Raw genomic sequence first — 23,697 nt, 5'->3', positions numbered from 1 at the left:
GTTGAAACTGCTCGACACTCATACAGTATGCCAGCAACAGTAATAATAATAAAAGTAGCTTTTAGAAGCCGAATCCACTAGTATTAATGGGTGAGGGTTCTATTCCCGGCGAGGGATATAACTCATGCACCTCTTGAACCTGCTGGTACTTTCCACTGCGTCTTTTATGTCCCCATACCATTTGCCTTCGTGCATCTGGCCTAGTTTCATCTGCAAACATGGCATTACGCCATACATCCAACCCACAATTAAGATGTTATCTACACACGATGACAATCCTCTAGTGGAACACGTCGAATCGATTGAAATGACACGTTAATTAGACATTATACAGCCGATTACATACAGTTTATGCAATACACGGACCCCGGTTGCCCTCAAGAAGTCATCTCATAATTTTTGAGCAGTTGAAGTTGGTCTCCTCTACGCTGTTACGCGGATATACGGATCTTGACGTGGCGTTGTCACCCTCGGTCGACTTTCCCTCGGTTTATCAGTCACATCATTGGTCTCACGGATCCTTTTCCACGTTTTTGATGCTGAACTTTGGGTTACCTCTACGATGAGCGCTACAGCTGCTTGCGTATGTCCACCCTGAACCAGTGTCACAATGCTGGTGCGGTCAAATTGGGAAATACGCATTGCACATGCAACTTAAACACTAGCTGAAGCTTTTACTGCATTGTATACACTACCCCCAGTCTTCACCTGAAATGACATAGTTCACCCCATGCTCAACATAGACCGCAGGCAGCGACATCTGCTGTATTGTTAACAATCAATTCAATTACTTGAGTGTATGCAGTGCTCTCTACCACTTACAACAGGACTACACACGCCCTACCACTTAATATGCCTAATCCCACAATATTCAAAATTGTTTTTGGAATTGCAACTCATGAAAATGTTGTAATTATATTTATTGTAAAAAGTGGACGTTGGATCTGAAGAGGATATTGTGGCTGTTGCCTTTCTGATGTGAAATGTCATATCGGATGGGGTACTTGGATCAGACTCAACGAAAATATGTACACCAAACTCTTCTATATAACTCAGAAATTTTAATAGATACCGTATTTGAACTAGCCGTGTGTCATTAGAGAAAGGAAAGTTGAAAAAGTAAAATGCGTGGTTATCTTGCAATTGTTGACCACGTCAAACAGAAGATGACCGCCAAATATGGGCAAAAAATCGCGTGTCGCCGGTAGTGTAAAATTACACTGTACAACAACGGAAATGTTTCCTTCACTTCGTGACTCAAGTCTTACTAATTTAGAGTTGAGAAAAATTAATATCAGAAAGAAAATTTTTTATTAGCTTTAGTTTTATGGTGTTCAATGCTTGGACGTATTTTATTTTAACGGATCGAGAGAAAACTATATATTTTAATTACATACGCCAACAACATTGAAAGTCTATTTGAAACTTTTCAAATGACAGTAACATTCTAAGAGTTGTAAACTGATGGAAGAATACCTAGCAGGTGGTTGGGTCTGAAGAGAAGCATGTGGTGGCTTCGTGAGATCGTTGTCTTTTTGCTTGCCTCTTATAAGCGAGTTCCGAAGCATCCCTACACAGAAACCAGCAGCAATCCACAAGCATTGCTTCATTCCAGCGGCCTTCATATCTTCGTTCCATTCCAGAAATATCCTGATGGAACCTTTCTCCGTATTCATCGCTGACAGCTCCACAACTAGGAGGGAAAAAGTCTAGGTGGGAGTCGAGAAAATGGATTTTAAGGGACATGTTGCATACGAGTTGATGGTATTTTTGCAGAAACACTGTCACCAACTGAGTGCAGTTATCATCTCTCCTGTTACTTAAAAATCCAATAGTAACTCCCTTGAAGGCTTCCCAATCTTTCTTTTCTTTCCCCTCCAAAACTAGTTCAAACGCAGGATCCTTTGTAAGTCGACGAATTTATGGCCTAACAAAAACACCTTCCTTAACTTTTGCCTCACTTAATGTTGGAAATTTGTCTCTTAAGTACTTAAAGGCCTGTCCTTCTTGGTGCATACCTTCGACAAAAAATTTCATCACACCGAGCTTTATATATGTAGGGGTGGAAGAAGAATATCTTTTGGGTCCACAAGAGGCTCAGCAACAAAATTTTTCTCGCTTGAGTTAAGATTTCTTGTAGGCCAGTCTTCTTTAATATAATGTGATTTTATATCTCTACTGTCCTACATACATAAAATGCAGTAGTATTTAGTGTACCCCAGCTGCATTCCTAAGAGTGCAGCTATCACTTTTAGATCGCCACAGATTTTGCACTTGTGCTCAGTGTATTTCTTTGCGCCGAGGAGGACTGTCATGTTTGCATAAGTCTCCTTCATGTGAACTGCATGACTAACAGGAATGGGAGGTGGTTGCCGTTGTGAAGTAACACAGCTTTCAATCTAAGCTTGAAGGCACCTATGAATAGCCTCCATTCAGTTGGATGATGGTTCAAATTCAAACTTTTCATCAAACTATTGACATCGCAGCAAAAACCAAGATTGTTTTTCTTCTAAAAAAAGGAAGCAGTTCCCTCTGACGTCTGTACTGTGAGACCCTGACATCACGTTCGAGAAGATTATGTTTCTGTAATCTTGACCCTAGAAGTTCTGCCTTATCCTGTGTTAAGTGAAGGTCTCGAATGAGATCACTCAATTCCGCTTGATTCAGTCTGTGCGGTTTATCAACTTTTTCCTCAAAATCAGGGTCATGGGATGAGTAAGGCTTGTTGGGTTCTTCTACACTGTCTTCATTTTCTATTTCCATTTCATAATTTTGAGGTGGAGTAGGAACTGGTGAACTCTCTAAATGTGGAGTAGGTTGAATAGCAGATGGAAGATTTGGATATTCAAAGGTTCCTCTTTTCTTCATTGACAATCGTGACTTAATTGGTGGAGTCAAGCAGAAACAGCAGTTATCTGTTTGGTTTGTAGGCTCTCACCAAACCATAGGCACAGCAAAACCCACAGATCATTTATTTTTCCTCCATTCTCGTAGTATAGCCGAACACGAGTTGCAACATATATGTGGAGCCCATGACTTACCCTGGTCCCCTACCTTGATACCAAAATAATGATCATAGGCAGTCTTCACAAGATGTGTCAGATTGCGTTTCTGTGACGAACATGTTACTTCACCACAAATGTAACAAAAAATATTCACGGAATTTACACATTTCCTTGGCAAGTTGATTTAACAAATTTTACACGATAAAAGCACTCCAAAACCAGAGATTCTGCTCTAATTGATACAGAAACTCACACTCACAGCAACAGTACTGATGTTTATAACCTACAAACAGCTTTAGAGCGTTGTGTTTTGTCAGTTGACAGGTGCGCAACTTCCAAAACAAATTTTCTCCGAAACTGAAGATGTAGACTCTAAAAAAGTATGTCACTGTATCTCCGAAGCAAGAGCTAATCGGTCATACGTAAGAATAGGCTATTTTTCGGCCCGAAACATTTTCATTGTTGTACAGTGTTATTGTAGCTCGACGTAAAATCGTGCGAGAAGTTCTCGAGTGGATTCATTTTAAAGCTTTTAGATTGTTTTAACGGATAAAATAACGAAACAAACTGAATTCAATGTTAAAACATTTTAGATATTTAAGTTGTGAAATATTGAAAAAGTTCTACATTTCCGGGAAAATATCTTAATATCTGGAAATTGAGGAACTGAATGCTGATAGAAAGAGGTTACAGGATAAACGAACATTGAAATCCGAATCTAAGAATCCCATGAAATGTTCCAGAAAATTTCGCGAACAGTAGTAACGCAGTGACAGCGCAATGAGCGCTAGTAGTGGAAGTTGAGCGCGATAGTGGCGCCGCTGTAATGCTGACGGCGCGGCGGTTAGAATCAAGCTGACTCACTCATCCGTTCCAGGAAATACCAGGGCTAATATAATAGCGTGTGACCTCCGTAGGCGCCTGGTGCAGGTCTTATCGAGTTGACGCCGAATAGGCGAGTCTTTGAGGATGGGATTCTGATGATGAAGAGGGCACACACACCCAGCCCCCGAGCGATCGGAATTGACTAATTAAGGTTAAAATCCCAGACCCGGCCGGGAATCCAACCCGTGACCCTCTGGACCAAAGGCCAGCACGCTAACCATTTAGCCATAAAGCCTTACTTTTATTATTATTATTATTATTATTATTATTATTATTCATTATTATTATTATTATTATTATTATTATTATTATTATTATTATTATTATTATTATTTGGCTGGGCTATGCGTTCAGATGATGATGTGTTCGAACCCCAGCGTGTACAGCCCTGAGTACAAAAGACTCTTTACAACTTAATCTGTCAATTTTGACCTACATTTAGGACTGTCGTCCAGGTGGAAGATTCCTTATCAGTTGTTTACCTAGAATTTTCTCAAAGAACTTTGAAATATATTGAAGATTTCCCTTGATAAATTATTCCATTCCCTAATTCTTCATTGTATGAATTTAATATTTGCCCTAATTTGTCCTCCTGAATTCCATCTTCTTCTTCGTATTCTGACCTTCCCTACCTTTTAAAACTCCACTGAAGCTTATTCATCTACTGATGTCATTTCACGCCACTTGGAATATCCCTCCTTAGTCGAGCAGCTCGTCTCCTTACTCTCAAGTTTTCCCAGCCCGAAGTTTGCAACATTTTCCTAACAGTACTCTTTTGTCGGAAATCTCCCAGAACAAATCGTGCTGACTTCCTTTGGATCTTCGCCTGTTTTCGACTCAAGTAATCCTGATGTGGGTGCTATACACTGGAACCTACTCTAACTGGGGTCTTGTTCTACACATAATACTTTATTAAATAATTCATTTTTGCCTATAGCTTGTTTCCTTTCAGCCTTTTCAGTTCGGCTCATTTTTTGTATGACATGAACTCTGTTGTCTTCAGAGCAGAATTTAAGTGTGTTCAATTATATATTGTATGTGTTTATATGTATAATGTTGGCAGTATGGTCGACAGAGACCGAATCCCTTATATCTTCAGACAAAAAAACCCACCACACAACAACTGGGGTCTTACCAGTGACTTATACGCCTCTCCGTTACATCCTTACTACAACCGCTAAATACTCTCATAACTTCATGGAGAGATCGGTAACCTTTATCCACAACCTTGTTAACGTGATTACAGCAATTCATTTCGTCCCTTATATTATCCCCCTTAGATACTTACACACCATCAACACAGTAATTAAATCTGAGAGGAGTTTTTCTCTTGCTGAAACTTACAATCTGACGTTTCATCCCGTTTATCATCATATCATTGTCTGCTGTCCATCTCACCACATTGTCGAGGTAATTTTGCACTCTCTCACAAATCCTGTAACTTGTTTATTACTCTGTACAGTATAAAATAATATACAAAATTCCTTATATGTGATTCTAGTTCTTTACTGATGTTTTATTATGTATATAGATGATGTAATGGTGCAATAACACTGCCATATGGGACTTCCCCCACCACCCCTCTTAGTCGTTATAAGAATCGCACCTACAGCTTTAAAGAAAGGTAGTCGAATGCATGGCAGTGCGGGTAGGGGCCGTAGCCTTAATTAAGGTGGGCCGACGACCTCGCTGTTAGGCCTCTTTAAACAACAAGCATCATCATCATTATCTTAATTAAGGTACAGCTCCAGCATTTGCCTGATGTGAAAATGGGAAACACCGGGCGAGTTGGCCGCGCGCAGCTGTGAGCTCGCATCCGGGAGATAGTGGGTTCGAATCCCACTGTCGGCAGCACTGAAGATGGTTTTCCGCGGTTTCCCATTTTCACACCAGGCAAATGCTGGGGCTGTACCTTAATTAAGGCCATGGCCGCTTCCTTCCCACTCCTAGCCCTTCCCTGTCCCATCGTCGCCATAAGACCTATCTGTGTCGGTGCGACGTAAAGCACATAGCAAGAAAAAGGGAAACCATGGAAAACCATTTTGAGGACAGTGGGGTTCGAAGCCAATATCTTCCGGATGCAAGCTCACACCCACATAGCTTCTAATTAAATATTAAATTCGTCCGAGAAAGTAGATGTTAAGCAAACGAATGCCGTTTGTTAAATCAAAATGGGACAATGTGTGTAATCACTTTACACCCGAAATTACACTCGAGTTATACACCTCCACCTCCCTCCCCACCTAGTGCGCGACACCACTCCCACTCTACTCTTGTACTCGCGTAGAGGATTATTTGCCCCACACGTTGATACATACATCATTTGTATAGCAATTGACGAACTTCACACATTGTATATTTCCTACTTCATTTCTGAACCAAACCCGAATCAAACCCCATTACACAACATCCCCAAAAGGCCAAGGCGTACCAAGCGACTGCTGCTCAGCCCGAAGGCCTGCAGATTGAGGTGTCGTGTGGTCAGCACGACGAATACTCTCGGCCGTTATTCTTGGCTTTCTAGACCGGGAATTTATCTCTGAGCCTTGTTTTATTTATTTCTGAGACATTCTATCAGTTTCAGAAATGGCTTCAAAGAAATACAATATTTCATTATCGATAAACTTCGCCTTTGTGGTAGCCTCATTACGGGGGAAGTTGTATTAATAATTCGTAGGAGGGAATCAAACACCTATCGGCACCGAATTTCGTCATACCAACCTTTCTAGTCTGCACCTTTAGCAGCAGACCGAATTATGTTATAACCGAGCGAGTTGGTCTGGCGGTTAGGGTCGCGTAATTCTGAGCTTGCATTCGGGAGATTGTGGTTCGAGTTCCACCGTCGGCAACCCTGAAGATGGTTTTCCTTGGTTTCGCATTTCCACACCAGGCAAATACTGGGGCTGCACCGTGAAGCCACGGCCGTTTCCTTCCCAATTCTAGCCCTTTTTATCCTTGTGTCGCTGGAAATTTTCAGTGTGTTAGTGCGACGTTAAAACAGTATTCAAATAAATGTTACCACGTCGAAAAAATTAAATAGAAAATAAGCACTCAACTCTGTCCAAGAGACGTAGTGTATATAGTGAAGGAACGATATGAATTCCGTCGCATATTTGCCTCTTGCGATTTAAGAAAGGAATAGACTTAATTTTTAGGCATGGTTGGTCCTCCATTCCAGTTCAAACATTCCAATATTAAAATAGTTATTGACAGAAGGTAGAAATAGTCATATTCCCTGGCGAATTATCGACGACGACATAGACGGTTGACCAATCATTTGCTGATAGATGGTCCACGAGCACATCTCATGTTGCAGCACTTAGCCTATTTTGAGACTGGAAACGAACACCGTCGAGCTAGTCTGCGCTTACTTTATGAAGTCAATGGACCAGAGAAGCTGTAAAGGTTAAAGGGGAATGAACGAATGAGTTAGAGAGATCGAACATTTGTACTGCAGAATTCCTTTTATTGCCGTATTCTGTTACCCAATAAAACATGAAGTTTCTCTTACTAACGTTCATCAGTGGGGCCGGGTTCAAAAGGAAAATCAAATTTATCATTGTCGTTTATATAAATAAATCTGCGTTTGGGAACACACTGTGGTAACATTGACAGCAGACATGGGCGTATTGATTCATAGAAACAGAAGTTCAAAGTCCCATCCGTACGCCCTTTTGAAAAAATATCATTGTGTATTTATGCATACAAGGTTCATTCTCCGAGCAGAGAGGTTTTAAATCACTTATGAGCTGATATAACACTATTACTGTACACGTAATGGTTAAGGAAACAAGTGAATGGTGTGGTCGAGCACCGAGGAAGTTGGCTAGGCAGTACTGATCGAACTTGGGTTCAGGGGATGATAGCTTCGAACCTTGCCACCGGTGGCCATGAAGAAAGTTTATTATAACTTAAGAAGGAAATACAACTCAACAATCAGAGATGGAAGAAGTCAGACCCTTCGTAGAATGATGCTATCGGTAAAAGGAAGGCAATGAAGAGTTTCAAAATGAAATAATGAAATAAATATAGTATCATCGGGGTAAGAAGAGAACAAGAGTTGATCATAAGTGTGGTCGGATAAGAAAAATGAAAGTGATAAACCTGGCACAAGTAAATCAAAGCTATCCCACACTCAAATAAAGGTCCTGTGATCGTCAAATCATGCTTCCAAGTTGAGAGATCCTGGGGTTCCCTTTTCAATCGCCTCTTACGACAGGCAGGAGATGGCGTGGATGTATTTTACGCTCAGATCCACAGGTGAGCCCTGTGTATAGCTTTCCGTGGTTTGCCATTTTCACACTAGACAAATGTCGGGGCTGTACCTCTATATAAATCATATAGATCACGGCTGCTTCCTTCCCTGGCTTAGCCATTTCCCATCCCAGCATCACCGAAAACCTGTATATGTGATTGTGCTGTAAAACCACTAAAATGTAGCAACTAAACAGAATTACAAACCAAACCAACCCCTTGAAGGGCCTTGGCCTACAAAGCGACCGCTGATCAGCCCGAAGGCCTGCAGATTACGAGGTCTCGTGTGATCAGCACGACGAATCCTCTCGGTCGTTATTCTTGCCTTTCTAGACCGGGGCCGCCATCTCACCGTCAGATAGCTCCTCAGTTCTAATCACGTAGGCTGAGTGGACTTCGAACCAGCCCTCAGGTTCAGGAAAAAAATCCCTGACCTGGCCGGGAATCGAATCCGGAGCCTCCGGGTAAGAGGCACGCACGCTACCCCTACACCACGGGGCCGGCAACAGAATGGCAGTGAATAGCTCTATTCAATTTTCACGACCGCATTGTAGGCTACTCGAAATACACTTTTAACGTATGAGGTCGTATTAGTTCTGTGGACTCGGATCTCAGGAATGGGACAATTTGGGCCAACATTACCTTGAACTAGTGGACAGTATGCCAAGACGAATTCAGACATGCATCAATACAAGGGGGCGTGTTACCGTGTATTTAAGATACTGCTGTATTCAGTAACTCAAATTGCGACAGCAAAACTGTATTGTTGGGCAATAAATAACGTTGATATGGTACCTCTGTATTTATTTATTTATTTATTTATTTATTTATTTATTTATTTATTTATTTATTTATTTATTTATTTATTTCGTATCGTATCGTAATCTGTTTACCCTCCAGGGTCGGTTTTTCCCTCGGACTCAGCGAGGGACCCTACCTCTACAGCCTCAAGGGCAGTGTCCTGGAGCGTCAGGGGATACAGCTGGGGAGGATGACCAGTACCTTGCCCAGGCGGCCTCACCTACTGTGCTGAACAGGGGCCTTGTGGGGGGGGGGAGATTGGAAGGGATAGACAAGGAAGTGGGAAGAAGGCGGCCGTGGCCTTAAGTTAGGTACTATCCCGGCATTTGCCTGGAGGAGAAGTGGGAAACCACGGAAAACCACTTCCAGGATGGCTGAGGTGGGAATCGAATCCACCTCTACTCAGTTGACCTCCCGAGGCTGAGTGGACCTCGTTCCAGCCCTCGTACCACTTTTCAAATTTCGTGGCAGAACCGGGAATCGAACCCGGGCCTCCGGGGTGGCACCTAATCACACTAACCACTACACCACAGAGGCGGACATTTATTTATTTATTTATTTATTTATTTATTTATTTATTTATTCATTTATTTATTTATCTATTTATTTATTTATTTATTTATTTATTTATTTATTTATTTATTTATTTATTTATCGTCATCATCATAATCATCATCTTAGCATTTGCCGCGCATTGGAGCAGCGTCCAGTGTTCGGCAAACCAATATCTGCTTTGTTCTATTGAGTGCTTCGTTTAGAACAAGATGAACATAGCACATGTCTTCTCGAAGGCGATCAAACCAGCGTTTCTAGGGCCGAATAGGTGGCCTATTTCCAGATGGCATGATGCGGAATGCCGTCTGTACAATAGATGTACTTTCTGTACGCATTACGTGATCATACCACCGAAGTCGCGTTTCACGCATCTTGTCTACAATCGGGGCAACTTCCACGATTTTCCAGATGTCTATGTTGGTGACATGATCCAGCCGGGTCAGGCTAAGTGACCAGCGAAGCATGTGCATCTCCATGACATAAAGTGCTTGTTCGTGCTTGACAGTTGCCGGCCAGTATTCAGAGCCGTACAGAGCGACTGGCGAACAACGGTCCTGTAAACTTTGGACTTCAGGTGGATTAGTATCCGACGATCGCAGAGAACAGTAGTCGTTTGCCGCCACTTCATCCAGGCCCCATTTACTCGTGCATTATTTATTTATTTATTTATTTATTTATTTATTTATTTATTTATTTATTTATTTATTTATTTATTTATTCTTCTTCTTCTTGCGTGCCGGCCTTCTAAGGACCACGTTACAATTTCAATTCTTCCTCCTTAGTTCTTTCCTTTTCTTCCAGTATTCTTTCATTGTTTCACTGTGCTTCTTTTTCCTGTCTTCAGTCCACTTTGTGCCTGTTTTCTTTTCCTTCCTCCCTTGGAATCCTTCCATTTATAAGGCTTTCTTCTAAAAATCTTTCTTTCCAATAATTCTTCTCGCATGTTGTTCCTTTCCAGGTCTTTCTTGACTTCTTGAATCCAGATGGTAGTTGATTTCTTTTCCCAAAGGTATTTGAAGATTCGTTTAGTTAGTCTATTGTCATCCATTCTGTAAATGTGTCCAAGAAATAGCAGTCTCCTTTTTCTTATTGTTTCTGATATGTTTTCGATGTTCTGGTAAATTCCATTGTTACTTCTTAATTTCCTAAACTCTGCAATTCTTAGAGGACCTAATATTTTCCTTATAATTCTTCTTTCTAATATTTCTAATTTATCGAGCTTGTAGTTCAGTGCTAGACATTCGCTGGCATAAATGTATTCTGGTTTCACTACTGTGTTGTAGTGCTTTATTTTAATTTTTCTTGATAAGCACTTTTTGTTATAAGTATTCTTAGTTAAACCGTATGCTCTTTCCATCTTTTGTATCATCTCCTCTATAGCAGATTTTTCTAAATCATTTTCTTGATTTATTTATTTATTTATTTATTTATTTATTTATTTATTTACGGCTTGTTTTATATGACGTGACTCAGGCTACAGAACCTGCTGTTTTGCCAATCATAATACACATTTGTAATTTATCTCAATTTCTAAAACTTGAAGTTGGGTAACTTATTATAAACTGGTTGGAAAAACTCATCATCTACATCCTACGATTAATATTTACACGAAGAAAGTAAATTATGTGTTAAGGACTATGTTATTATATGAAAGTAATGTTTGCAACTCCTTCTCTTAAACAGCCGTGTACCAAGCATTCGTTTTCGTTGTTGCCGGATATGAAAGATGAAAACCTGAGCCACGCCATACAAAACAAGGCGTTAATAATAACTAACTAAATATATACCAGGTGGCTCACGGACGCCGTGTCCCGCATGCATAAGTGATGTGTGGGGTGTCTACCAACTGATTTTTTTTTTTTTGCTAGGGGCTTTACGTCGCGCCGACACAGATAGGTCTTATGGCGACGATGGGATAGGAAAGGCCTAGGAGTTGGAAGGAAGCGGCCGTGGCCTTAATTAAGGTACAGCCCCAGCATTTGCCTGGTGTGAAAATGGGAAACCACGGAAAACCATTTTCAGGGCTGCCGATAGTGGGATTCGAACCTACTATCTCCCGGATGCAAGCTCACAGCCGCGCGCCTCTACACGCATGGCCAACTCGCCCGGTCCAACTGATTTTAACAGGGGAACTACTGCCAGCGGGCAGGTTACGTCAGAATATGAAAAGATAAGAAACATAGTCACACTCGCAGCATGTTACTCAGCGCTGGCGGTCGAATGCACCCCTTGCATTAGTAAACATCGTTTTCGATCGCACAGTTCTAGGCTGGTGTATGGTACAGCCGCACTATATTTACTGTCTGCTTATCGCCAATGGCTAGTGTGTTCAGCAAAGACGAATACATAGACATTATTTTAATCTGGACAACCCGGTCGGAATGCAACCGAAGCTCCAAACAGACGTATGCCTTCTACACAAGTATTTCACCGAACAGTATCGTTTTTGTTTCATACAAGCAACTCGTTTATCGAGTGGAATGTCGACACATGTATAAATTATCAAGTGATTAAATTTCCTTTTCTGCATCTTTGGCGTGTTAACAAACAGTAGCGGCGATTAGGGGTGGGGCGTGAAGGGAAAGTCGCCCCCGCCCCTCGCTACTTTGTGGAGTAAACATTACATATTCACTTTAGCCACCTGGAACTAGGAATTGTTATTATTCGTTTTGCTAATTGCTTTACGTCCCACCTACACAGATAGGTCTTATAGCGACGATGGGATAGGAAAGGCCTAAGAGTTGGAAGGAAGCGGCCGTGGCCTTAATTAAGGTACAGCAACAGCATTTGCGTGGTGTGAAAATGGGAAACCACGGAAAACCATCTTCAGGGCTACCCACAGTGGGATTCGAACCCACGATCTCCCGGATGCAAGCTCACAGCGAATTATTTGTATAAGAAACGTTATCTGTACAAGCCTCTGTGTCTTATTTGCTAATTCTTTCCTTTATTTTCCTTAATTATTAACATAATTTTTGGCGGAAATAAGCACCAAATGCCGTTCGTCGCGGCTAACCGATTTGTATAGCGCTACGGCAAGTAGTGTAGACTTTGCATGTGCTGTGGGGAAGGGTTGTAGGGGTATAATGTTTTCGCCAAGGTCGTGGACACTGAGTTATAATTCACCGGTATGCCGCACGCATTCGTCAGTCTGGCAGCCTCTTCAGTGTCTGTTAGTTCCATAGTGTGTATTAAAATACTAAATAACTTTTAGTTGCATGATCATGCCGTACTTCTATTTAATTGTACCGGCTGAGCTAGCCGTGGAGTTAGGGCCGCGCAGCTGCGAGCTCGCACCCGGGAGATAGTGGTTTCGAATCCCACTGTCGGCAGCCCTGAAGATGGTTATCCGTGGTTTCCCATTTTCACACCAGGCAAGTGCTGGGGCTGTACCGTATTTAAGGCCATGGCCGCTTCCTTCCAACTCCTAGGCCTTTCCTATCCCATCGTCGCCATAAGACCTATCTGTGTCGGTGGGACGTAAAACAATTAGAAAAACAAATAATAATAATTCCTAGTTCCAGGTGGCTAAAGTGAATATGTAATGTTTACTCCACAAAGTAGCGAGGGGCGGGGACGACTTTCCCTTCACGCCCCACCCCTAATCGCCGCTACTGTTTGTTAACACGCCAAAGATGCAGAAAAGGAAATTTAATCACTTGTTAATTTATACATGTGTCGACATTCCACTCGATAAAAGAGTTGCTTGTATGAAACAAAAATGATACTGTTCGGTGAAATACTTGTGTAGAAGGCATACGTCTGTTTGGAGCTTCGGTTGCATTCCGACCGGGTTGTCCAGATTAAAATAATGTCTATGTATTCATCGCTGCTGAACACACTAGCCATTGGCGATAAACAGACAGTAAATATAGTGCGGCTGTACCATACACCAGCCTAGAACTGTGCGATCGAAAACGATGTTTACTAATGCAAGGGGTGCATTCGACCGCCAGCGCTGAGTAACATGCTGCGAGTGTGACTATGTTTCTTATCTTTCCATATTCTGACGTAACCTGCCCGCTGGCAGTAGTTCCCCTGTTGAAATCAGTTGGTAGACACCCCACACATCACTTATGCTTGCGGGACATTTATAAGTAGAAAGTACGGCGTCCGTGAGCCACCTGGTATATATATAAACAGTCGGGAACTCTTTGGTCCGAGATAATACAACACTTGTTTTGATGTGTGCATCTCCCTTGGCTACTGCCACGTGAGGAATGTTACATTTCAATTTGAAATGCTAAAAAAAAGTGGTTCCAAACGTTTTGCTGCTTCAGTATGAGTGTGCATTTTTCCTTTCTAAAATACTGATGAACTATCTGTATAAATACGCACCGGTATGGTTGTAATTAGCCATTTTACTTAAGCCCTTAGATACAAAAGGGTTTAATTTTAAAGTGTCTTCAAACTTCCCTTCAATTTTGACATATCCATTGTGCACCGCCAAATTTACAAACCCGCCACTGGCTCTCATCCGAATTGAATATGGGCTTCTTATTTTTGCTTTTCAGCTTTATTAAAAGCGCGGACAGAAGTTTTTTTGTTTTTATGTTTGCATTTGAATTTACGTCGCACCGACACAGATAGATCTAATGGCGACGATGGGATAGGAAAGACCTAGGAGTGGGAAGGAAGCAGTCGTGGCCTTAATTAAGGTACAGCCCCAGCATTTGACAAGTGTGGAAATGGGAAAGCACGGAAAAACATCTTCAGGGCTGCCGACAGTCAGGTTCCAACCCACTATCTCCCGGATGCAAGCTCACAGCTGCGCGCCCCTAACCGCACGGCCAACTCGCCCGGTTCACGTGGACACAAGTGAGTGAAGGCAAAAACAAACTCAGCTTTGACATTATGGTCGCCACTGAATTATTGTGCTAGAGTAGGTGACTGGAATGTGCCAAGACATGACATGACAAGACATGACACTCATGACATGAATAATATTCTTCCGTTCACTGAGAGCTTAAAGCTCTGTAATATGCCACTATTTAAAATCATTGCCCTCCAACTTTGAATACCGAATCATATAATTCCTTGAAAATTCATACCAGTGACGCATGAAGTCCATGGGCAAGTCACAATCATTATTTGTTTAAATAACAGACGACAGAGCAGAAGAACCCACCTCTCTGTACACCCCTGTAGCGCTCATTAACGACTTCGCGAGGAAGCACGTCTGCTACTGAAAGTCGTCCTCTTTAAGTCTGAAGTGGATCCTTTCACATCTCGGCACCTTCGCACTACAACCCTCTCTGTCACTGGAGGTGTCTGATCACAATACTGGTAGTCGACGGTCCCCAGACGTCCCGTTGTATACGGCAAAAGCCCGGTTTTCGCTCTTGTGTCCCGTTGTCCCGAGGAAAGAGTTAGGAACGGCATTTTTAGTGTACTTCGTAGTTCAAGACTGAAATGGAAAATGATTGCATTACAAATTTGTCTGGCTAACATTGTCCGGTTCCCTGGCAGAATGGTCAGCGAAGTGGCTTTCTGTTCTGAGGGCCCCGGCTTCGATTCCCGGTGGCGCTGGGGATTTTAACTACATTTGGATAATCCCTCTAGTTTGGGGACTGAATGTTCGTATAAGTCTTAGTATCTCATGAAGTGCTTTTGGTGATGGAGGGTAAGATATTAATTGATTGGGTCGTGGGTGGTAAGTGGTACAGCGAAAACTACTTCATAATTTATACACTGTTACCTTTTTAAATTTCGGACTGAAATAATAAGCTTTTCGGTAAATATGGGGAAGGAAGAGGGCCAGGACTAGAAAGGTAGCGGTTTTGGCCGTAATTAAGGTACAGCCCCGGGATTTGCCCGGAGTGAAAATGGAAAACTATCTATTCCAGAGAGAACAGAGAAGCTTTGTGCAATGATCAAAATACCAGACTTCGTGCACGTCCCACTAGTTTCTTGTCCTCATTCCAAGGTGGTGCAGCTCTTTTTAGGCACACCCCCGATGGAGGTGAGCTGCCTGTACCGTTTCGACCACATACCAGTCCTCCTGCCATTCTTAAATTTCTGGCAATACCGGGAATCGAACCCGCGCCCCCGAGGACAGCAGCTAATAGTGCTAACCGTTACGCTATCGGGGTGGACCACGTCCCACTGTAACCTTACGTTTGAACCCATGAGGATTCAGTGGGATGTGTGTGTGTGTGCGATGCATTTAAGGCCTACGTGATCTGACTGATGGACGGAAGAGGAATGGAAACAAGTGTCGGGTGACTGTGTCTGAAAGCTGACGGACGGAATTCTTTCCGGCGGATCACCAAAAATGAATTCTTGTGTTAAAATGTTACTTACACAGCCATATGACGAATAATTTTTCTACAGTTTCTTTTAACATTTTTACATACTTTACGGGTCATGCACACACTTGCTAGTTCATGCTTTTAACAGTTGTAACCACTTGGGTTGTAAGGAACTGCAATTCCCAGAAAATTTTCAACGGTTATTATCTCGAACATTCAGCAATTTATTTTTGAACTACTTGGAACTGTTCACAATAGTGTGGGGTTGAGGTGACCGACCATAATAGCAGTAGATGATAAAGCATCAACTAGGCCGATCACTTAAATGTTTGATTCCTTAAATCAGCAGTCATAATCATCAACTAAATCGTTAGCCCAGCTTATGAGGTCGGCTAGGTTAGCTACCTCATCCTTATTATTTCTTACAAGTTACTTTACGTCGAACCGATACGGATAGGTCTTACGGTGACGATGGGGCAGGAAGGGGCTAGGAGTGGGAAGCAAGTGGTCGTGGCCTTAATTAAAGTACATCCCCAGCATTTGCCTGGTGTGAAAATGGGGAAACCACGGAAAACCATATTCAGGGCTGTCGACAGTGGAGTTCGAACCCACTACCTTCCGAATACTGGATACTGGCCGCACTTAAGCGACTGCAGCTATCGAGCTCGGTAGCTACCCTTAGATAGGTGAGAAAGCCAGGAAAGCGGCTCTTAACTGATTGTCTCGTCTGAAGAACTCATTCTTCGCCGCCTGTGTATACGAAAGTAATGTTCACTGATTATATACCTTATTCGTATTTAACGAAGGGTTGTGGGAAGTAACGCATCAACCATCTTACAGAAGTAAAGAGAGGAGAGAGAGAGGTGAAGTGGATATAGGCTACGTTGCTCAAACAGTGGCAGTGAAGAGTTGGAAAGGTGGCTTTAATGTAGTATCCATAAGTGTTCTGAAGGCAACAGCGATCAAGGAAGGCCTGGAAACTTACCACTGGAGGAGAAGGAGAAAGAGGAGAAGGAGCAGGAGGAGAAGCGTAATGGAATGAAGACCGATCAATCCCATCGTTCGATATTCTATACTCCTCATAATGCATATGGAATTAGTACATCACATTGTACATTGTTATAACGTTGTCTCTGGCTAGACAGAATATCATGGAGGGCCGTAGTTTGAACGTCTCTGAACTGATACAACCATGACAAATACGCTTGTACTCATTATAGTAGAATTCCAACAAACAATACAAATGTGATGGATAGAAGATAGAGTTCAAAGAAATGTATTTGTGAAAGGTCAAACGAAAAGAGACCTGAAGGAAAAATAATAGATTTCCTTCTATTCGCGTGATCACTCACATTTAACGTATGAGTGAATGCGGGTCGTGTAGATGTAAGCTTGCTTAAAGCAGATGGTGAGTTAAACCCATCATCGGCAACCTGAAATTAATTTTCCGTTGTTTCTCAGAACTTTATATGTACCATCGTCGCGGAAAATTTTCTAGTGTGACGTTGAACAGATAGCAAAAATAAAGATTCAATATCCGAGAGAGATGCGAATGAATTTGGGGAATTACCAATTTTATTAGGTACGGTCCATGAAAGGACGATAATATAACTTCCTCTTTTCAGTTATTATTATTATTATTATTATTATTATTATTATTATTATTATTATTATTATTATTATTATTATTATTATTATTATTATTATTATTACACTATCCAAAAGAACCAGACGAACGTGTTATTTGTACGTCTGGTATGTTACAGTAATTTTGACACAATTGGTGCTAGTAGTCTTATTGCATAGAGTGAGACCTTGTGTATTCAAAGCAGGAAATATCTGGGTTATACTGTCTCTGTAGTCTTAGCCCTCCAGTGCAGTGTGAGGAGACTCCTCAAAACAAAATGAATACCCGTGTGCCGTAGCAAGGTGAAGAGACTGAAGTTGTCATCTGCAGAGTTCGTATACCTTCGAGCATGCATAATGAGACATCTTAAGGGCAAAGTCACTTTATCCAGGAAGGGTGGACTGTTCGTCGTGTTGCCGAGGACTTCAATGCCTACCCGTCAGTCATTTATCGCTTATGGAATCGATACAAGAAGACAGGTCAGTTCACCAGGCAGGTTGGACGAGGTCGTCGACATATCACAACCCAAAATGATGACCGATATCTGGTCATTTCTGCGTTGCATCGTCGTACCGCCATTGACAGAGAACTGCAACAAGACCTCAGAAAGGCAACAGGAGTCACAATATCCGATCAGAATTTATTGAACAACTTACTGGAGAGGATCTTGCAAACCGGGGGACATGTTAGAGCGCCTCAATGAACGCGACAGCATCAAGCAGCTCGCCTTCTGTTCATCCATAACCACGTCAATTTCGCCAGTAGAGAACTGTGTTCTTCACAGACGAGTTACGACTTCCTTCGATTTAAAGTGATGGCTGTGTACGTGAATTAAGAGGCTCTGTTGAGTGTTACTTGCCAAATAACTAATTTCTGACAACGTAAATTATATTGAAAATAACCTTGATTTCTGACGGCTGGAAATGGCAAAAACACTTACTGCGCAAGTGAACGGCGAACCTTCACGGACTGTGACAATCACAACGTTGCTGTGACTGAAGCCCATACACGGATCGCTCGCTCATTCGCCCGCCGACTTACAGTATGTACGTATTCTATTAGTACGGGCTTTTTGCGTTAGTACCTCAACGTACTGCCAGAAAATAATAAACTCAAAAGGATTTTATTCATATATTTACTATATCCGTTTACAGTAATGTTTACAAATCATACGGCTTGTAATAAAGAAAAGCGCGCCCATAATCTTGTATCTTTCCTATTCCTACAAGAAAATTGAACACTTGAAGTAAACAAAAAATAAAGGGTTCTTGGAACCTGTTAGTATCTAGTGGAATGCCCCCTAGTGTTTATAACTGCCTGATATCGTCGCCGCATTGAATACACTAATTTCTTGCACATGTTCGGGCTGATTTTCTGCCATTCCTGAAGAATCACACTTTTAAGTTCCTCCTACGTGAGCACACGTTACCTACGGATATTCCTCTTCAACGCAGCCCAAAGATGTTCGATGGGCTTTAAATCTGGAGTGGGGAGGTGTTCTAAGCTGCTTAGGAATGTTCCAGATGAAGCATGTCTTATTAATTTCAGCGGTGTGTTTTGGGTCATTATCATTCTGGAACATATAAACAAGTGGCTTCCCCATTTTCTCGGCATTTTGGTTCACGTTCGCCCACAAGGATTGCATTATAGCCCTCCTTGTTCATTATTCTGTCAATGAAATGTATGTAACCCACACCTCTGGCTGACATACAGCCCAAAAGCATTACAGACTCACCATCTTATTTTACAGTTGGAAGTGTATTTGCCACATCACTCTCCGTATCAATGTTTCTCCATATTCTGTGAATGCAATTTGACCCGAAAAGGTTTATTTTTGTCTTATCAGAGCAGATAACAACATTCCAGAATTCGTTTTGCTTATTTATACGCTCCTTAGCGAATGTCAGTCTAAGCCGTCCGTTTTTTCTACTTACGTATGGCCTTTTCCGAGGGATTCTTTCATAGTACCCATGCCGATACAGGTTCCGTTGCTTATCTTCTTTCCAGTTCGTTCCTCCGTGAGTCGCCTCAATACTGGTGCATTTAATTTGGAATCTGACATAATCGGCCGAACAACAAACCGTTCATCCCTTTCAGTTCACTTTTTCCTGGGTTTCCTTGGCGTGTTCTTTATAGTGCCATTGTATTTACATTTATGAACCACATATTGCATCTTAAAATGTGCTCTATTGACTAGCTGCCCAATCTTTCTTAATGAAAATCCTTCAAGTGCCAGTTTAAGTATAGCGTTTTTACGCTTCGTTCTTAACCCTGTACTCCTACCCATGCCCACCACAGATACACTACGAAGGAAGCTAATGCACTTGACCAGTCGTATGTTGCCACTGAGACTTTTCCGTGCATCACAAACAAATGGTGCGCATCATCCTGTCCATGTGTACGAATACAACTGGTACACCCGTTTGTCGATGCCGGCACATTCATATCAAATCTTCCTGCCTTATGTAAATAAGTATGGTTTTGACTAACGAATTATCATTGTCAAACCATATTTTTACCCCTAATGTACGTTTTATTTTAGTTTCTCAATTGTTAATGTGAGTATATGAGACTTGATAAGAAATTGAAGCCTGTACGAATAACAGAGACACATACTGTATATAGTGGGTGCCCGCGGGACGCAAAGCCCGGTGTGCGTACCTTTAGTGCAGAGGATGGCAATGTATGGAAGTGGGCCATAGACAATAAATGGCAAAGAAAGAAAGAAAACAGAATCCTTTGAAATATAGTGTTACAGTACGATTTTGAAGGTAAGAAGGGTAGCTCGAATTGCAGGTTACGTGATACTGAATCTATTCGGTGAGAGGGGAAGGATTTGTCGAAACGTTACCACGAAATGTCATATATATTTATGGGATAATAGAAAAAATAAAAGAAAGGACGATAATATAACTTCCTAGACATATTTCAGGAAGTTTTAGAGGGAAGGTTAAAGAGGAAAACTGGTAGGGAGAAACCTGAACAAGAACACCAAACGGCAGCCCTGAAGTTAGTTTTCCGTGGTATCTCATTTTCACACGAGGCAAATGCAGGGGCTGTACCTTAATTAAGGCCACGGCCGCTTTCTTCCCCACTCCTAGTCCTTTCCTGTCATAAGACCTATCTGTGCAACGTAAAGCTTGTAAAAAGATAATAACATGCTGGGATAAAACAGCATATAATACCGAATTAGCGAGATCAAAGTGCATGTTATAATGTTGATATTCATTTGCCCTGTACGCCGATTAAAAATGTAACTAGAGATACTTGGCTAGTAGCGTGTAGCACCCGCTTTCACCCTGATGACGACGGCAGTGCTGCGTGACGTGGACTCCACAAGATACCGGAAGCGTGGGAAGTCATACTGTTCCATGACGACTGCACAACCTCCCGTGATGTACAGAGATTTTTCGGAGCAGGCTCAACAGCGCGTACATCCATCTCGACAGCATCCTAGATGTGCTCAATACAGTTGAGGTCGGGTGACCTTAGCGGCCAGGCGAGCATCGTCATACCCGTCGATCATATCAGCCACAGTTCGGGAGCGACTCAGTGGTGCATTGTCTTGCTGTAGATAAAGGTCTCCTGCTGTGTGCTGCAGGTGAACAAATGAGCGGCAATGATCTGACGGCAGGTTCTTGTATCGTTCGCCAGTGAGGGGCGTTGTCAGATGTACCAAGGTTCCAATTTCATCCCTCGTGAACAGTGCCCGTACGATGTTACAACCACCTCCGGCCTGAACTGTACCCTGCTAACACGACGAATCCGTTTCTTCGAGTGATTGGAGGCAGAATCGTACCGTGCCATCGGCGTGTAAGATCTGGTACTGCAATTCTTTTGATCAGGCGATGTTTCTCTATTCTTCGAGAGTTAAATGGTGGTATTTCTGAGTCAATGTCATTCTTCGTGCTTTGTGTCGTGCGGTGCGTAGTGGTACCAAAGTGGGACGTCGGCTTCTGTACCTCATTGCGAGGAGGTGGTCGTGGACGGTATGGCTGCTCACACTTCGCGGTTATCCAGCATTGATTTCGCGAGTAATCTGCTGCACTGTGACCCGTCTATCACCTCTTACTATTCATGTCAGTCGATGGTGATCACTGACATCAGCACGTTGTACTCCACGGCAGTTGGCCTTGGCAATGGTGGTTTTGTCCGAATCTATGTACTCATAATACATTCTGGACACGATGGCCCATAGAAAGCCCACTAACTGCCTGCACGACTTCGGAGATGAATAGCCCATACAATCTAGTCACGATCAAACGCGCAGAGATCTCGTATGTTACCCATCCTGTACTCATCCGTTACATGGTGTCGTAGCGCTTCGTCCGAGCTGCGTTACGTCCGAATTTCAGAATTCCAGAACGGCTTAGAATTCGGGTTGCTACCTGACTGAGTAGCGTTTTGTCCGAAGGCTACTATCCCAATAGTGATTAATGAATCTTTAAAACCTATTGTTCATTGATTATGTTTACAGTGCTAAAGGTCCATTGTTAACGCCAGCCAAGATTGCATACACTTTTTAATTGACACCCTGTGAAAACAGAGGTGGGCCTGCCGTACAGCCTCGCAATCGGCATACAAGACAGGGGATCGTAAGTGACACACGGACGCCATGGACCCGCACGGATAATTAATGGAGTTTTAAGTTTATTTTATATGTTTAAAATTCTTAACAGCTCCATGGAAGTACAGCATTCGGCCTTAGAATTGGAAGCATAGTACAAGTTATATTTTTAACAGCTGTCTCCTTGTCAGTTAGTTTATATAAATAAACATTACATCTTAATAATAAACTATACCCTCAAGGCATTACACAGTGTCATTATATAGCTTTATGAAATCGCTTGTGTATCATTCCTAGGTAACTTAATTCGTCATATTAAACCATTTGGATGAAGAACGAGACATTTCATTTAAAAATCTGTCTTCTGACTGCTTCATTGCTTCAGTGGAAATTAAAATTCATTTGTCCATCAAGACATATTGCTTCTTCCATTTTACTCCTTCTAAATTCAGCTCTATTCTTACAATCTTACCGCATGACTGATCCGGTTCTTTCTTCAAATACATAACCATATCTTTCACTTGCGGGTGTGGTTTACCCACGACTGAGTCCAATCTGTTGTTCCACCCTTTAAAAGTGTTATTTGTCCTGTGTCTCCTTTGGTGGCAGTTCCATGTTTCAATTGAAACCTGTAGATTTTCTAACCACTGGTCCACAATGCACTTGAAAAATTCAATTTTGCATTCTCTTTTGCCTTACTGTGGATATGAATCCATCCTTCCTCCACGTCTGTTAGCTTTAAGAATTCTAAAGTAGCATCCGAAACTTCTGATTGGATTTGCATATACTTGTAAGCCCAGTGCTTAGGTTTACATTGCGGTAAGGTCCTTGTAGGCACTGATCCAAATAATGTCAACAGTACCTTGCGCCCTGCCTTAGGGGTGGAGGAACCACCGGTTGGTCAAGTTGTGGTACATGCAGCTCACCTCCACTGGGGGTATGCCTGTAAAGAGCTGCTCCGTCTCTTCCGGCCCTATTGCTTTGTCCCAAGCTCGAACGAAACACAACTCACTATCCTGTTTACTGGTCCATGAAACCGTCGCGAACTGTAACGTTTTTTCCACGAAATTCGCTTTCGGACGAGCTGCAACTCGGACGAAACGCTACGTAACCACTTACTCGGCCAGTACGAGGTCTGACGACACCGCAGTCATGCACCACGCCGACCTCTTGCATTCGCCGCGCCAACCACAGCGCCATTTTGCAAAAACAGCAGCCAACTCCACTTCAATTGCTCATCAGTGTATAGGAACTACGAAGGGACTCGACAGGAGGGACAGCACAGGATATTGTAAGTAGTGAGGAAGGGTGGTTTACCGAGCGTTTACAATTGTGCAAGGATAGAACAGCTTATCTTACTTCGCTATATATATATGTATATTATTTCTTACTCCTTTGACAGCAGCAGTTTGACGTCGCAGTAACGGAGGCTTTCGACGGCGCTGAGATATGGAGAGGGCTAGGTCTGGAAAGGTGGAGATTAATTTGTATGGAGTGAAATTGGAGAAACGTTGAACTGCCAATGTTGGGACTCAAACTCAAGCTTACGGATATATGAGCCGTACCGCAGAAGTCAACTCACTCCGTGGTAGATATTTTAATCAATGAATTCTCTGTTGTGGGAAGCATTCCTGTTAGAAAAGACTAACGATCCGTTGAGTCACTGGTACTTACGGAACATTGACTTTCAAGTGGAGTGAAGACGGTGGCACACAAATCTGTCTCCTCGGGAAAAGTAGTTCTGTTATCTTC

At 42.3% G+C, this 23,697-nt stretch overlaps 1 protein-coding gene across 6 annotated transcripts in view; it reads left to right on the top strand.

Annotated features, from left to right (window-relative positions):
• The window catches only part of LOC136856968 (sodium/hydrogen exchanger 3), an 822,567-nt gene that overhangs the window by 279,467 nt on the left and 519,403 nt on the right, over positions 1-23,697 (top strand). The gene's annotated exons all lie outside the window — the stretch shown is intronic.

This window comes from Anabrus simplex, chromosome 1 (assembly GCF_040414725.1).
Source record: "Anabrus simplex isolate iqAnaSimp1 chromosome 1, ASM4041472v1, whole genome shotgun sequence".
In the NCBI taxonomy this organism is placed as follows: domain Eukaryota; kingdom Metazoa; phylum Arthropoda; class Insecta; order Orthoptera; family Tettigoniidae; genus Anabrus; species Anabrus simplex.
This window is presented reverse-complemented; position numbering and strand designations above follow the sequence as displayed.